The sequence below is a fragment of the Drosophila guanche genome, unplaced genomic scaffold (assembly GCF_900245975.1).
Source record: "Drosophila guanche unplaced genomic scaffold, DGUA_6, whole genome shotgun sequence".
In the NCBI taxonomy this organism is placed as follows: Eukaryota; Metazoa; Arthropoda; class Insecta; order Diptera; family Drosophilidae; genus Drosophila; species Drosophila guanche.
The window spans coordinates 6,362,182-6,376,505 of record NW_022995746.1 but is presented as its reverse complement, the minus strand read 5'-3'; the positions used below and the strand labels follow the sequence as shown (position 1 = coordinate 6,376,505).

Genomic DNA, 14,324 nt, shown 5'->3' with positions numbered 1-14,324 from the left:
AAATATTGTTTAAAATATTAAATCAGAATCATGGTACTGAGCATTTGTAAGGCATTGATTCCCTTTAAATATTTGTTAGCCGCAGATTTCTTCAAAATCAATGGACTCTCCTGCTCTTGTTAGAATCTAGGGTACGTACTCCACAGCAATTAGTGCGGGTGAGAAAAGGAAAGCGCACCACAAATGCACAGTTATTGAGTGTTAGAGCGAACAGGCACTAATATTTTGGGTTCATTCAATGTCGGCGACAAAATGTCTTTATTCATCTTCTCTATTTTGTTTTCTTAATTTCTTTTCAAATCAAATTCATATTTTGCCCAAGCGAAAAAAAAAGGAAGGGAGGATGGAGTAGCAGCTAGCTAGTGGTCGATGGTCTTATCAGTTTCTCAATAAATGACGCACAATGACAGGCAGCAGGAAGAAGCAGCAGTAAAAGAGGAGGAGGAGGAGGAGAAGGAGAAGACAGAGAATGATGAGCAAGATTTGCCAGCTAGGGCAAAGAATAGGATGGAGAGGGGCAGAGATAGAGACAGAGACGGCGTTTGAGTTTGCTATCAACATTCTCATAAATCGATGGACAATCCAGCAGCAGCAGCAGCAGCAGCGAAAGGCAAAGGGAGTGAGAGCGGCAGGCGGCGGGAGGACCTTATCTAAATGCCATTTAGGAGAGTAAGAGGCGGCGAAGTAGGGTATAATAAGTTAGGGTAAGGCAAAACGAGAGAGGAGGGTGCCTATTTTAAACTTATTTTATGTATCAGATTTTGTTAGGGGTGTGAATATTAAGCATTAAGTATTTATTCCTCAAAGACCACACCTCACCTTGAGTTATTATAGCCTGCAGACACCTCGCTGCAGAAAAAGGAAAGAAAAAACAGCGACACAAAACACAAACAGAAACACAGAGAGCGAGCAAGCAGAAGCAGGATAAGCGACAGAAGAAGAAATACATTTTGTGGGTCCCATAATTAAAATGTTTTAATGGTCCGCAGGACAGCCAACGAATGAGAGACAGAGACACCGAGAGAGCAGAGCAGGCAGAACACGTTGTTAACATTCATTTAACCCCCCCACCACCCTTTACACCTCTCCGTCACACACACACACACACACACACACCTGCAACTTCATCGAGCGGAGAGACGGCGGCAATTACGCTAAACTGAACAAACAGCAAAGCTGTAAACAAACACGCATCCATCAGCGCCAAGCCCCTGCGTCTGCGGCAGAGTTGTGTGGGGGGGGGGGGGGGTGTTGTCCACAGTGCAACAGGTAGCTCGTGTTTTCCTTGCCACGCATGGAAACCCGTTTGGATGTTGCTGCCGCAAAGTCAAGGCTCAGCAGCAGGGCACTCGAACAGCACAGAGGAGCAAGCAGCCTCCTCCTAATGGCGCCTGTTGCCATGTAAATTATGCTTCCTCAACACTTCTGCTCAACGAATGCCCTGAAAGTGTGGACTTTTTATTGGAGTATGTGGGTTAAGGCAGGAGGTTGGCAGGTTATGTGGAAAAGTGGAAATTGTAGATGGAATTTCATAACAAATATCAGAGATGAAGGAACCAGCTGGAGTAATTTGGAAATAATATTAATTTTATGAGATATCCCCTTATATTTATGTTCCTTATAATAACTGGCATCCTTCAAATTATCTATTCTCTTGAGGACATCGTTCGTGTAACTCGTAATGCGGCAGTGCACCTCGCTTTATCTTACACAGAAATCTGCATCCTCCTGGAATCACCTAACAGTTTACCATCCCACCCCAAACTATCTTTGCTATTTATTAAAATTCTGCCCGTTCTTTTCACCAGATCCAGTTTTCTCTTTCTTTTTAGAGCATTCCAACTTCGCCTCCACTCGCTGGCATTCTCATTCCCTTTGGTATGAGTCCAAGCCTTTCTTTCTCTCCCTCTCAGTACCTTTTCGATTTCCCAATTGGCTCCACATTGGCGACGCGTTTCGATAGCTCTTGAAGATATTTATTTTTGCGCGCGCTCTTCATCTCTCTGCATACCTCTCTTTTTCCCTGCTTCCTTTCTCTCTATCTTACTGTCTCTCTGTGTCTCTTGCTGATGTCCACGTGTGCGTATCTCTGTATCATAATGGAAGACGAGACTGTAAGGCTGGCATTTAGATAAGACTGTCGGCGGCGGCGGCGGCACCAGCAAATGTCTCCTCTCCCGTCCTGAAACTCCGATGCCGAACGCCACAACAGCTCCATCTCCATCTGCAGCGTGCAATCAGCCCTCTGCGGCTGTGAAGGCAAGTTGTGGGCCATTGAAATGATTAGGCTTAAAGTGCTCCAAGACCCACTCATCCCAAAACTAAGGATAATACACAGCCAGCGTCAGAGTCAGAAACCGATGGCATCCAGATCTCGAACATTGAACGGAAACTGTTATGGATTCCGGCTGGAACCTTTGGGTTTTTCCATTGAATTGAGGCGCCAAAATATCACATGATTGGTGTAGAAATCCATCCACTCATCAGACAGACATCAGGTGATATCTGAGCAACAAAAACATAATGCCAAAAATTCGAGCTAATGAGATTTTGTGTACCCTGGTAATTGATGATTTATGGTGGGTATGTTGTGCTCTTGTCAAGGTAGGGGAAGGTCAGAAATCAAAAGAGTTTTCGAACGGGCTAGTCTGACTTTTTCTAGATCTACTAAATCTTCTTATGATCAAGAGAAATTTTCTTAAATGCCAGCAAATCGCAAAACATTTTACAGAAAAGTCTGTATTAATTTCCTGTTACAATTTTGATGCATCTTTCGCTCGTTTCGAGAAGTTATTAAACAAAGTTCTTAGATCACAATAAATCCTATTAAACGGGTATTCCTTCAGTCGAAATCGTCTCGTATATCTTTTTTATATCTATCTGTTTTGACTTTCTGCTGATGACGTGATTCCTTTGTCGATGCGTCATATTTTTAGCCACAAATTTGTAGACAAGAATCAAATTTTCAAATTCTTTCAATCTTCTTCTCCTGCTGTTGCAACAAGAGTGATTTGTTTTTAATCTTTGATATAGATACTCATACGTAATCGTATTTGTATTGTCGAATATGAATTGTGCTAAAACGTAGTATGCATAGTTTTAGTTAACACCTTGACATAAAGGACAGAAACAGCAATAGAACAGTTCCATGCAAGAGAGTTGAACATACGCTGAATAAAGTGCACCATCATTTGAAGAAGTTTGCTATTAATTTGAGCTTCAGAAAATGCAGAGATTAACAGCAGGGCTGGATCAGCAGATCAAAATATTTTCGCCATCGGGGGACTTGCATCAGATTGATTATGCCAAGATGGCCGTTGCCACGGAGAACACCACAGTGGCGCTGAAAACTATACACACGGCAGTTGTGGCCACACAGAAACGGATTGGGGACAAGACCATCGTGCCGCAGTCGTTGAAGTATTTGTTTGCCACCACCCCAAAGGTTGGCTGCTGTGCGACCGGTCGCATCGCCGATGCCCGCTACCAGCAGCGTTGGGCCATTAATGAGGCCTCGAAATTCCGGTATACCTTTGGCTACGATATGTCGGCAAGGGCGCTGTGCGAACGCCTTGCAGACATGAATCAGATCTACTCGATGCATTCCGAAATACGTTCGCTCGGCTGCAGCATGATTTTGATTGACTACGACGAGGAGGGAGGCCCCACCGTGCACATGACAGAACCCACAGGCGAGTACAACAGCTACAAGGGATGCGCCTTGGGGCCTAACGCCGACAAGGCCGAAGCTTATTTGGAGAAGCACTTACAGACCCATATGTCGGAGGAGAAGTCCCTGCAGCTGGCCATCGACTGCCTGAGCACGGCCATGGACATTGAGTTCGAGCCACTGCACCTGGAAGTGGGCGTCGTGAGCAAGGCCCATCCCGAGTTTCGTATGCTGGATGCAAATGAAATTGCGTCGCAGTTACATAACATCGCGAGACAGACATAATTTCATGCTAAACGAGGAATAAAAATAAACGGGTTTATAAATATAGCATTACCCAACACTAGCATTGATTCTGAGAGTTCTGCTTGGTTTGTTGGGTTGGACATCAAAAGACAACAACAACAACAAAGAGATAAACCACAACAAAATGAAAGCAAGAACAGGGCAAGAGAACTGCCATAAAGGAGCTACTCCCTCCCCCCGCCACCGAAAAATGCTCAACGTATCGCATTTTGGGATCGGCGCAAAGCTAATGGCATAAATAGATTTCATATTGCCCTCCATTTGACCCTCTCTCTCTCTCTCTCCCTGCCACCCTCTGGAACTTAATTACACAGACATTGCGGGAGTTGCCTTCATTTCGATCAGTAAATAAAATCTAGAAATATATTTTTATGGATTTTTAATCGATTGCCGGCGACCGTTCGCTCTGTTTTGTGGCACATTGCGTTGCGCTGCCCTTTTTTGGGGCCGAGCAAACCATTCCATATGCGATTCCATCGATGCCATTTGATTGTCGTGGGTAAATAGAGATAGAATACTCCGGCCTGGGGTGCTGGTACATGCCTCCATAAGACGGGCCAATTGGCAGCAGGTGGAGACAGACAGAGAGACATTGTTTTATCGGCTAATTAGTTTGCTTTTTGGTCTCCCTTTTTTATCGGTATCTCTTGGCTATTAGCTCCCAAATGATTCCCTGCCATGAAGACATCCTAATTTGGGTTTATGCGTAGGTAGCAATAGGCTCCAATTCCCCGCCCGTTTATTCCCTTCTCTCTGCCGCTTATCTCTAATGACAAATGTTTGCTTAAAAAATCTTTTAATTGCACTTGTTTTAGGTTTTCAGGTTTCTCAGGCGTCCCTGTCTCTCTCTGTGCCTCTGATAAGCCACCAGCCAAATTAATCGCAGCACTTAAATTTTCATTTTCGAAATATTTCTGTGTAGCTGTGTAGCTGTGTATCTGTGTGTCTCGCTGCCTCTCTGTATTTGTGTGTGTATGTGCCCGATTTTCGATACGATTCCGATTCGATTTCGATGGCAGCTCAAGTGTAGATGTCACTCCCTGTCTCTCCGTCTGCCTGTCTTCCGCTCTATCTCCCTCCTTCATGGACATGTAAACTTAATCAATTTATCACCAGTTTCTATGGCAGAGAGAAGGGGCTTCGAGCGGAGCATAGATAGCTTGCAGCTTGTGGCACATTCTCTGCTGCTCTGTACATTCTGTAATTAATAATTGATTGATGAGGCGAAATAGGCAAAACTCTTAGCCCCAGTAAAAGGCAAACAGAAATTCCAAGCAGCAATCGTCTAGGAAATAAGAAATAGATATGTGAAGGGGTTAGTGGGAGGGAGCTGAGTCCACATTATCCCTTTCAAAGGGTTTATAAAGGGAGGAGAGATGATACGTAGACTAGGGGAAATTGTTTTAAAAGCGCATTTATGAGGAGCAAAACCTATTAACTGGCAGATAGTCTGCCAAAGGTTCCCATAGAATTAAGCCTTCATTTACTCTGAATTGTTATTAATTTAATTAATTTAAAAAATTTTTTTAATTAAATTAAATTATAATTTTTTATTTTTTATTCCCATTTTGTTTTGCTAAATTTATCAACATTATTAAAGCTATCGAAATGAGTCAGTTCTCGAAATGAATGAAATTGAGCCCAATGTCTGATAAGGCTAATTCGTTCTCTTTTTTAGAAATTCAAATCAGTCATCACAGCACATCACAAGGAAGCTCTAAAAAAGCTAGGGGAAGTGAGTCACTCTGTCAATCACTCACTAATGTTAGAAAGAGAATTATTTATGAAGGGACATTTTGAGGGAAAAAAATAAACGAATTTATATAATAAATCAAAAAGATATAAATGTAAATCTTTAAAAATTGTTGAAGATTTTTATATGCTATAAGGAAATATCATAATATCTTCTTCACTAATAATATTTAATAAATGATCTTTCAGATCTGTAAATAATAAAAGCTCGGAGGCGAATGAAGGCTATCAAAATGTTAGCTATTAAAATGATCTAAAAATCGGTCAATTTATATACATTTTTTAAAGGTTAAGTGCAAAAAATAATTCTATAGAGTATTTGTTCATGTCTCTTTCCTTACTTTATACACAGCCTGAGTCTGACTCCAAAGAAAGGCATTTTCAGATCTTGATTAGACGATTTCGATTTCCATGCCAGCAGTTGACGAATCACCTGCGATAGTGGTGCCAGCCAGGCCCGAAACCCCACCCATGTCACACGCTCAATAACCCCCCCTTGGTCCCCCACAGTCTTTTTGGAGGGATCTGGTTTTATTTGAGTATTTTAATCGTGGCCTGCAATCGGTTTTGAAGTTTGAAATTTGATGCCCAAAGAGCGATAACGGTTTGTAGTCATTTCCAAAAACATTCCCTACAAAAAAAAAACGAACTAAAAAATCCAACTAAAAATCGCTTGAAACAGCTGTCGATTGTCAGTTGTTGTTGGCTGTATCTGTGGCTGTGTATCTGTATATCTGTGGGATGTTTGTTGTATGATTTGTACAATGCTACGGTGGGGCTCTGGGCTCTGGTCTCTGCTCTGCTCTGCTCTGGTCCGTCTCGCTCGTCGCTTGTTTTTTATCAGCTGATCTGATGGCTAGATTGTCGCGCTTTGCCTCCAAAATAAACTGAGAGACACAGAGAATGAACAACAAAAACAATAAAATTGTAGCAACAATTTTGTGTCTGTTTTTTTGTTTTTTCGTTTATAACAATTTGAAAAGATTTTCAGCTAAAGATAAAAATGTCAATGCTGATGTGGTTTGTCGGATGGATACGCCGCAGATACAAAAAACAAATGATAGATGCCAACAAAAAGCTAACTATGAGGAGAGTTGAGATGATTATAGAGGGTATTTATCGGTCTGATCAATCTGTAAAAAGTTGAGCCCTGGATTTGTTGGGGTCTAATTAATTTCCATTCCGCACTTTGCATCAGATATCAGGTTCCATTCGGATCGCTTGGCTGTCGCCGGGTGCCGATTGATTGTCCGCCGCCGCCGCCACCGCCCACCCCGCACCAAACAAAATAAACACTTTGAATGCCATAAATCTCTGTCAGCGCCTCCAAAAAAAAAAAAAGAAAGAAACGGAACGGAACGCAAAGCCTGACAGCCATCGGCTCGGGGGCACTATAAGAACTAGAACTGATTTTCTGCTAAATATACAAAAAAGAAACCGGGGAAACCGACGGGAGTTGCTTATCAAAGTGCGGCATTCAGGCGGCGATCCAATGATAGAGACCGCTGGGCTGGGCAGCCTAAGTAAGAGATAGATTACCTCGGGTCTAGGTGCTGTATCGGTGGCAGAAATCTCAGTTTTCAAATTTTACAGACACCTTATCGTTGGACGGGCATCTGGCGGGTTTCCAATTTCGAGTGGTGCTACCTCCCGACGCTCTTCCATTGAGGAGACTCTGCCAGTCAGCCGATAATGATATTCGTTATCCTTATCGGCACTACAGCGAGAGCGAAGCAGTGGTTCAATTCCTTAGTTAGATTTCTACTTGAGATTTGTTCTGTTGATTTTCAATTTTTTTAAAAAAAAAAAAGGGTAAACGCTGGCGGCGATAATCATCAGCGAAGCAAGAGGCCAAGAGTTCTTCTCTCTCTGCATTGCTTCCACCCACTTAATTAGTTTCTCTCCTCGGTTCTCTCTCTCGCTCTTCGCTCTTCGCTCTTCCTTTTGCTGCTCAAATTCATTATCAATCGAGGAGGAAGACTGAGAGGAGTGGTTCGCTTATCTCGAAATAAAGTTCATGCCATGGTTTCTATTATCTATTCCCAGCGATCAGTGGCTTCCCATCCAGCATTCGTTTAATTGACCAACAGAACTTGGGCCACTCTCTGACTCTGACCACATCCATCCATCCCAAGCGATCCATCGATGCCTTGTGCCTCCTCTCTCTGTGTTGTGGCTCTTCGTTGTATGTGGCTGTGGCTGTGGCTGTGGCTGCCTGCGTCGTCGCCTGTTGTCGCTTCTGCATCTGCAATCTCTGATTAAGCCCTGGGATGCCCCCAATGCCCCTTTGGGGCATTAGACCCCGCAAATCATTCAAGCATATACATATACATACATACACACATACATACATACATATATGTATGTACATATGTATTTATGTATTTTCTATATGTAAGTTAAAGTCTTGCTGTCTTTTTGCTGATTATCTGCTGGTGGCCATTGCCTGTCAAAGTGCAGACCTTGAAAAATATTAAGACAGAGCGCGAGAGATCAGCCGAGACCAGAGATTGGGCTTAGATTGAGCATAGAAGATTGATAGAAGCCGATGGGAACAGCAGCAGCAACAGCAAAAAGATCTTATCTTTGCTCTTTAAGGAACTTTAACCTTAAGATCTTTACTTGGCTTTACTTGAGGCAACTTCAATGGAGGACTTTGAGGAGGAAGCTTACTCATGGCACAGGCTTCATGACTTTTGATCTAATAATAAATCTTATAAGGAACCTCGGCATGGCTCATCTCAGAGAAAATCTCAGACGAAGTGTAATTTCTTACTGATGAACGATGAATGGAGACAGAGACAGACTAGTCTGAAGTGTCCCATGGCCAACAAGCTCTTGCAAAATCAAACATTAATGATCGTAAGTACCCTAAACCCCTGAAATATTCCTAAAAGTTCCCACTCCTGACGATCATGCACGCGTATTTCCCTTTTATTTTTAAATATATTTTATTTTGTGAGGTTCTTTATTTTCAGCCGATAAGAAAACGAAACAAAAGGCAGTACACGCTCGTATAAAATTGCAAACTGCAATAAATATATCAAGAATCAAGAGTTTTGTTCGCTGACTAAGTTTTATCTCCCGCCTATCGCTTTTCCCTTCCTACTTCCCTACATAACAATCGTTTGCCACTTGATATGCAAATGTTCTGCTGGCCAAAAACAACGATAATAAATACAAAAGCAAAAAGCAACAACAAAAGCAGAATCAACAAAAAAAGGACAAGTACAAATGAAAAAAAAAAGAAATAAAAACATAATGTAATTTGTAATGCTTGTTAATAATATAATATTATTTTGATGAGAAGATTGGGGATTAAACAAAGAGAAAAAGGGAATATATGCAAGATGAATCTAGCTATGAAGTGTAAAAATAACAAAGAAGGACATTAAGCAGTGCTCTTCGATCCATTGATCGGGATTTCTGCGTGGGATCAGCGCCCCTGAAGCTTCCACTTTATGTCGAGTACCACGTTAAAGTTATACTACAGCCATAGCCATATTTTGTTATTTCTGATCATCGGTTTTTCTGCAGGTCTTAACCAATTTTCCATATAATTATACCCGGTACTCAAAGAGTAAATAGGGTATATTGTATTTGTGCGAATAACGGTTGTATGTAACTCACAGAAGGAAGCGTTTCCGACCCCATATAGTATATACATTCTTGATCAGCATCAATAGCCGAGTCGATAGAGCCATGTCTGTCTGTCCATCTGTCCGTCCGTCCGTCTGTCCGTCTGTCCGTCTTGTTTGTCGGCTAGTTCTCAGAGACTATAAGAGCTAGAGCCACCAAATTTTAGCTCCGGACTGCTGTATGCTCACACTGAAACCAGTGTATTTCAAAAATGAGCCACGCCCCCTTCCGCCCCCGCAAAAGAGCGAAAACCTCCCAAATCTACAGTTTTGAAGATAAAAGAAAACTAAAAACGCCATTCCGTAGGAAATTGCTATATCTATCAGATCACCAAATTGGGATCCGATCGGATCATTATTATAGCCACAATGGGGAAATTAATTTCCAGTGGCTAAACCCACCCTGTCCCGCAGCTTTTGTTGCTCTTTTTACATTCACTCATTCACACTCTGCTTCTGCTTCACTCGGCCCCTGCCACTGCCCTCCCCCGACTTTTAACCAAGACTCGGTTTTTAACGCTAGATGGCGCCACTTTCGAAAAATTTGCTGTGAAACCTATCGGTCATTATTGCACAGAATGTGCAGACCATTGGACCATCAAAGTTGCGTACAAGAAATTTTCATAGATGGCGCCACTTTTGAAAAATTTGCTGTGAAACCTATCGGTCCAAGAATGTACCAATTTTATTGCTGTTTTAAATATCTCATAAATTGGAAAATATTAACTGATCCAATTTGTTTGATGCATTTTATTTGGTAGGCTTTTACTACGTCTTCTGTAATGTGAACGATATCTAGTGGATGGCGATGTCTTCTACATCTAGATGTAGTCCTGAGTGACGGGTATAAAAGTTGTGACGCGTAAGAAGCGTCTCACACGTCCCTTCTCGTTTTCCATATATATTGTGTCATGATATGATATTAAAGAGCTACTCTTGGTGGCCTACACTGGCTTAAGAAATAAAAAATAAATACCAAAATATTCCATAAAACATTTGTACATATCTCCAATCCACTTTTGTGAAGTAATCCGCTCCATACTCAACCCAACATTATTTCCAAGTGTTATTTTTTCAAAGCTTATCAAAATTTGTATGAATATCTGGGGGCTAGGGCATTTTCCTACAGGAAACGAGCGTTTAGCGAGGGTATCACACGCGTCGTCAGACCAAAACACAGCTTTTATTTAATTATTTATTGTTGTTCTTGTTTTTTTTAATGTTGTTTTGTGATGTACTTGTTGTTGGTGTTGGTGTTTTTTATCTGCTGATATTTCCTGGTACGCGATTTCAATGCACCAAAGCAAATCAACAAAACAGAAGCAGAAACAAAGAGAGTAACAAGAGAGGGACAGTCACAGAGGGGGGTAGCAGAGTGAGAGTGGAAAAAGCTTATCGCAATTATTAAAATACAATGTCAAAATGGCCAAAGCTCGAGATTATCTTTGCCAATTGAAATGGACAGCAGAGCCACTGCCGCAGAGAGTGGAAATCAAAAAGGGAGAGACCGAGGGGAAGACCTTGGCTTTGGCTTGCAGCAAAACTGAGAGCAGAGGAGCCAGGCAGCCCCCGTGGCTTTTATCATTCTGCAGCAAACTGCAAACTGCAATTGGAATACGCAGTTAGAGCCACAGAGCCACCAGAGCCACTAGAGCCACTTCTCTTATCTGCAAAGCGAAGCCAAAGCGAACCTCATCCAAACCTCATGACACGTACCCGTTGCCGATTCCAGATATGAGACCGAGAGAGGGAGGCCCCAGTGCCCCCAGCTCCAACACAGAATAAACCCCCAAGCGGCTTCGAGACGCCGCCGCCTTGTGGACTTTGCTGGCCAAAATTGTCACCCGCATGACGGGTGGCTGCTGCTTGGAGCACAACCTGGCAACAGCTGGCAATTAACATAAAATTAGTGATAAGCGTAATTAAAAATGTATAAAAAAATAAACAAACTGAAACAAAACAAAGTGTTTATTTATGTGTGGACTGTGGGGGCAAGTGCACTCCCCAAGGGTCTAAGAAGTGGAGTGAGATAGATGGCCAAGGGGCAGGTGAAAGATATGGCAGAAAGATGCAGCAAAGCGCAGTGCAAAATATTTTAATTGAATTTCAATGAATACAAACCCAAGAATAAAATACAGAAAAACCACTTCAACATTTTCAGATATATTTAAAAATTTCTATAGATGATTTTGTTGTTTTTTATGCATTAAATTTATAATATAAAATGACTCAATGCCACAATATCATCATCATTAATATCATTATCCACAAAGATAAACCTATTTTCTTATGAAATGTTGTTTTTTACTGATGTTTTTTGCTGCTGCTGCTGAAATTATTCATTCAGTTGATAGCCAATTTATTCAACAAGTATCAGCAAGTAGGCCGCTGCACGGATTCCTATTAATTGTACGTGACCAAAAGGTACAGAAATACATTCAGATAATATCAAATTTACTGAGAAATCTTTAAGCAATACTCATTATCAGTTTTGTTTATAGCTATCATTGCTGTGTATAATAAGTACAGAGTAATTCAATTAATTTTCATAGTTTAGCATAAGCAAAAGCAAAAAGCATAAATTGGAACGCTTTTGCATTTAGCCTCTCGTGAGACCTTTCTGAAAGAAATACTTAATTTTCCTTTAATTCTACTTTTTCTACACATTTTATCTGAGTTTTTGTGTGCAATTTTGAAAAGAATTTAAGAACTTCAAGACTTCGGATTATGGTTCTCAGCTCTATATTTGAAAATATACATAAATAATTATCAAAACACCACCCAAGATCCATATGATTTATTTAAACATGTTCATATGATAATGCCTTGATTACTTTTTGGGTGGAGAGCCCACTCTCTCATTCAAATTACAATCTCATTCTCTTCGTTAGGGTCTTACTTACAAGCGTCTTACAATTGAATTCTATATTAAACATCTAAAATTGCATCTAAAATCCTCTTCCTGCATCCATCTTCCTGCCCTCAAAGGCGTTCGCTTTTTAGTTGTCATCGCGATACCAAAAAGCGGGAGGTACTACGATAACGACTCCGACTGCTGCTGCTGCGACTACTATCCGGGCATTCCGATGGAAATGTCAGTTATTGAAGCTTATGTAAAAGCAACTACGAAAAGCCCTCAACAAAAGCTGACTATTTGGTGTTGTTTCTGTAGTGGTTGTTTTTGTTGTTATTTGCAATTGTGATAAAAGTTTATCGAGTTGCGCTTTGAGTTCCAGCTACCCCCTCCCTTCCACTCCCACTTTTTGCTATAGAAAAAAATGCGCGGGGGGCACACACAAGCAGCACAGCACAGGCGATAGAAGCAAGAGGAAAGTGTTCAAGAGATAAATATGCAAAGCAGAATAGTTGGGTGGAGAGAATAGAGCAGGAGGGAGGTAGAGTGTGTGATAGGAGCCGCATAGTTGGCTCAGGGATAACCCATTGATAGTGCAGGTGCAACAACAACAACAATAGCCAAAAGCAACAACAGAAAACAGTCAACAGCTGCACAGATAAATGCCCTAATTTATCGGAACGCAAGTCGTGAAGTTCTTTTTTGTTATCAACTGTACAGTACCCAATACCCTATGAAAAAGAGAGTGCGCGGCATGAGAGTTGATGAAATTTGGGGATTAATAAGATGGAATATGGATAAATGTATTTTCAAGCACAATTCTAGGGAATTTCTACAAAATACTAGAAGAAACTTGGCATGGAAAAGGCTATTAAGTTCATTCTGAAAGATAATTCTTGACTATAAAATCATTCTTCCATCTACATCTTTATATAGTCTCAAGGGATCCTTTGATTGTGACCAGTTTCTTGACAGATTTCCAGAATTATCGCAGCTCTGCTAATCTGTATCGTAACTCTCCAGCTCTTGTGGAGAATTTCCTAAGAAACTACACCCAAAATCTTTCAATATTCCGTCTGTTTTCTATAGAGTATCAAAACTAGCGCTGAAGCTACACTGGTGCTGTGTTCTTGTACACTTTCAAGTATAAGTTCCACTTTCATGAGACTCTCTCGTTCTGATATCATTTGTGGGCTGTGCTTGGGTTGGGCCACCAAGGCAGAGAGGCATGAGCACTGGCAGGGGCAGAGTCAGAATCAGAATCAGCGAGCCGAGAAACGTGCTTGAAGCGGCAGCAACAGCAACAGCAACAGCAACGGCCAAACGATAAGGAGTCCAAAATGGCAAATGGATAAAGAGCGGAAAGAGGGTGTGGGGCCAGAGGTGAACTCTGAGCTGAGTTTGCGACGGGGTGGGTAGAGGGTTGGAGGTGTCCAGTGTCGCAGGTCCGGGGCACGTTTTATCGATTTCGATTTCGAAATGCATTCATCGGGTGTCAAACGGTTCGGGGCCATAAATAAATATCAAATGGCAACAAAAAAAAAACACAGAAACAACCAAACAACAAAACAGCGAAATGTAATTAGTTAATACTCTTCACACTCCACACAACCCAAGCCCCAAATCTCTTCCAAGACCCGCTATAAGGTGTGTCCGTCTGTCCGTCCGTCTGTCTGGCCGTACATCAGAGCAGCACGTACGACAAGTATCGATATCGATAACGGGTTGACAAAGAAATTTCATTTAAATAAAACAGAAAACACACAGCAACAGAGACAGAAACTGAGACACAAAACGTTGATTTCAATTTTTTTCAGCGCTTTTTCTTGTCGCTGGCTTGTGGCATAGTTTTACCATTCACTCTCTAGAGATTATACCCAAGTAATCGTAGGGCACTTATGTATAAAGAGTCCATTGACTCGGCAGCAAGCCCTTGATCAAGTGTGCTCTAAAAGCAAAATTTAATTAAATTAAATACCAAATTATCTATTGCAAAAGAAACTTATTCCTCTCTTTACATCTCCCAATAAGATTGTATTTATTTTTAATTTCTTCACATTGCAGAGCATTCCCCATTCGCATATTCAACTTTCTGTCCACTCTT

General features: G+C 41.4%; 1 protein-coding gene across 2 annotated transcripts in view; it reads right to left on the bottom strand.

Moving 5' to 3' along the window:
- LOC117582662 (zinc finger protein ush) overlaps window positions 1-14,324 on the bottom strand; it is a 69,210-nt gene that overhangs the window by 53,678 nt on the left and 1,208 nt on the right. The window lies entirely within an intron of this gene.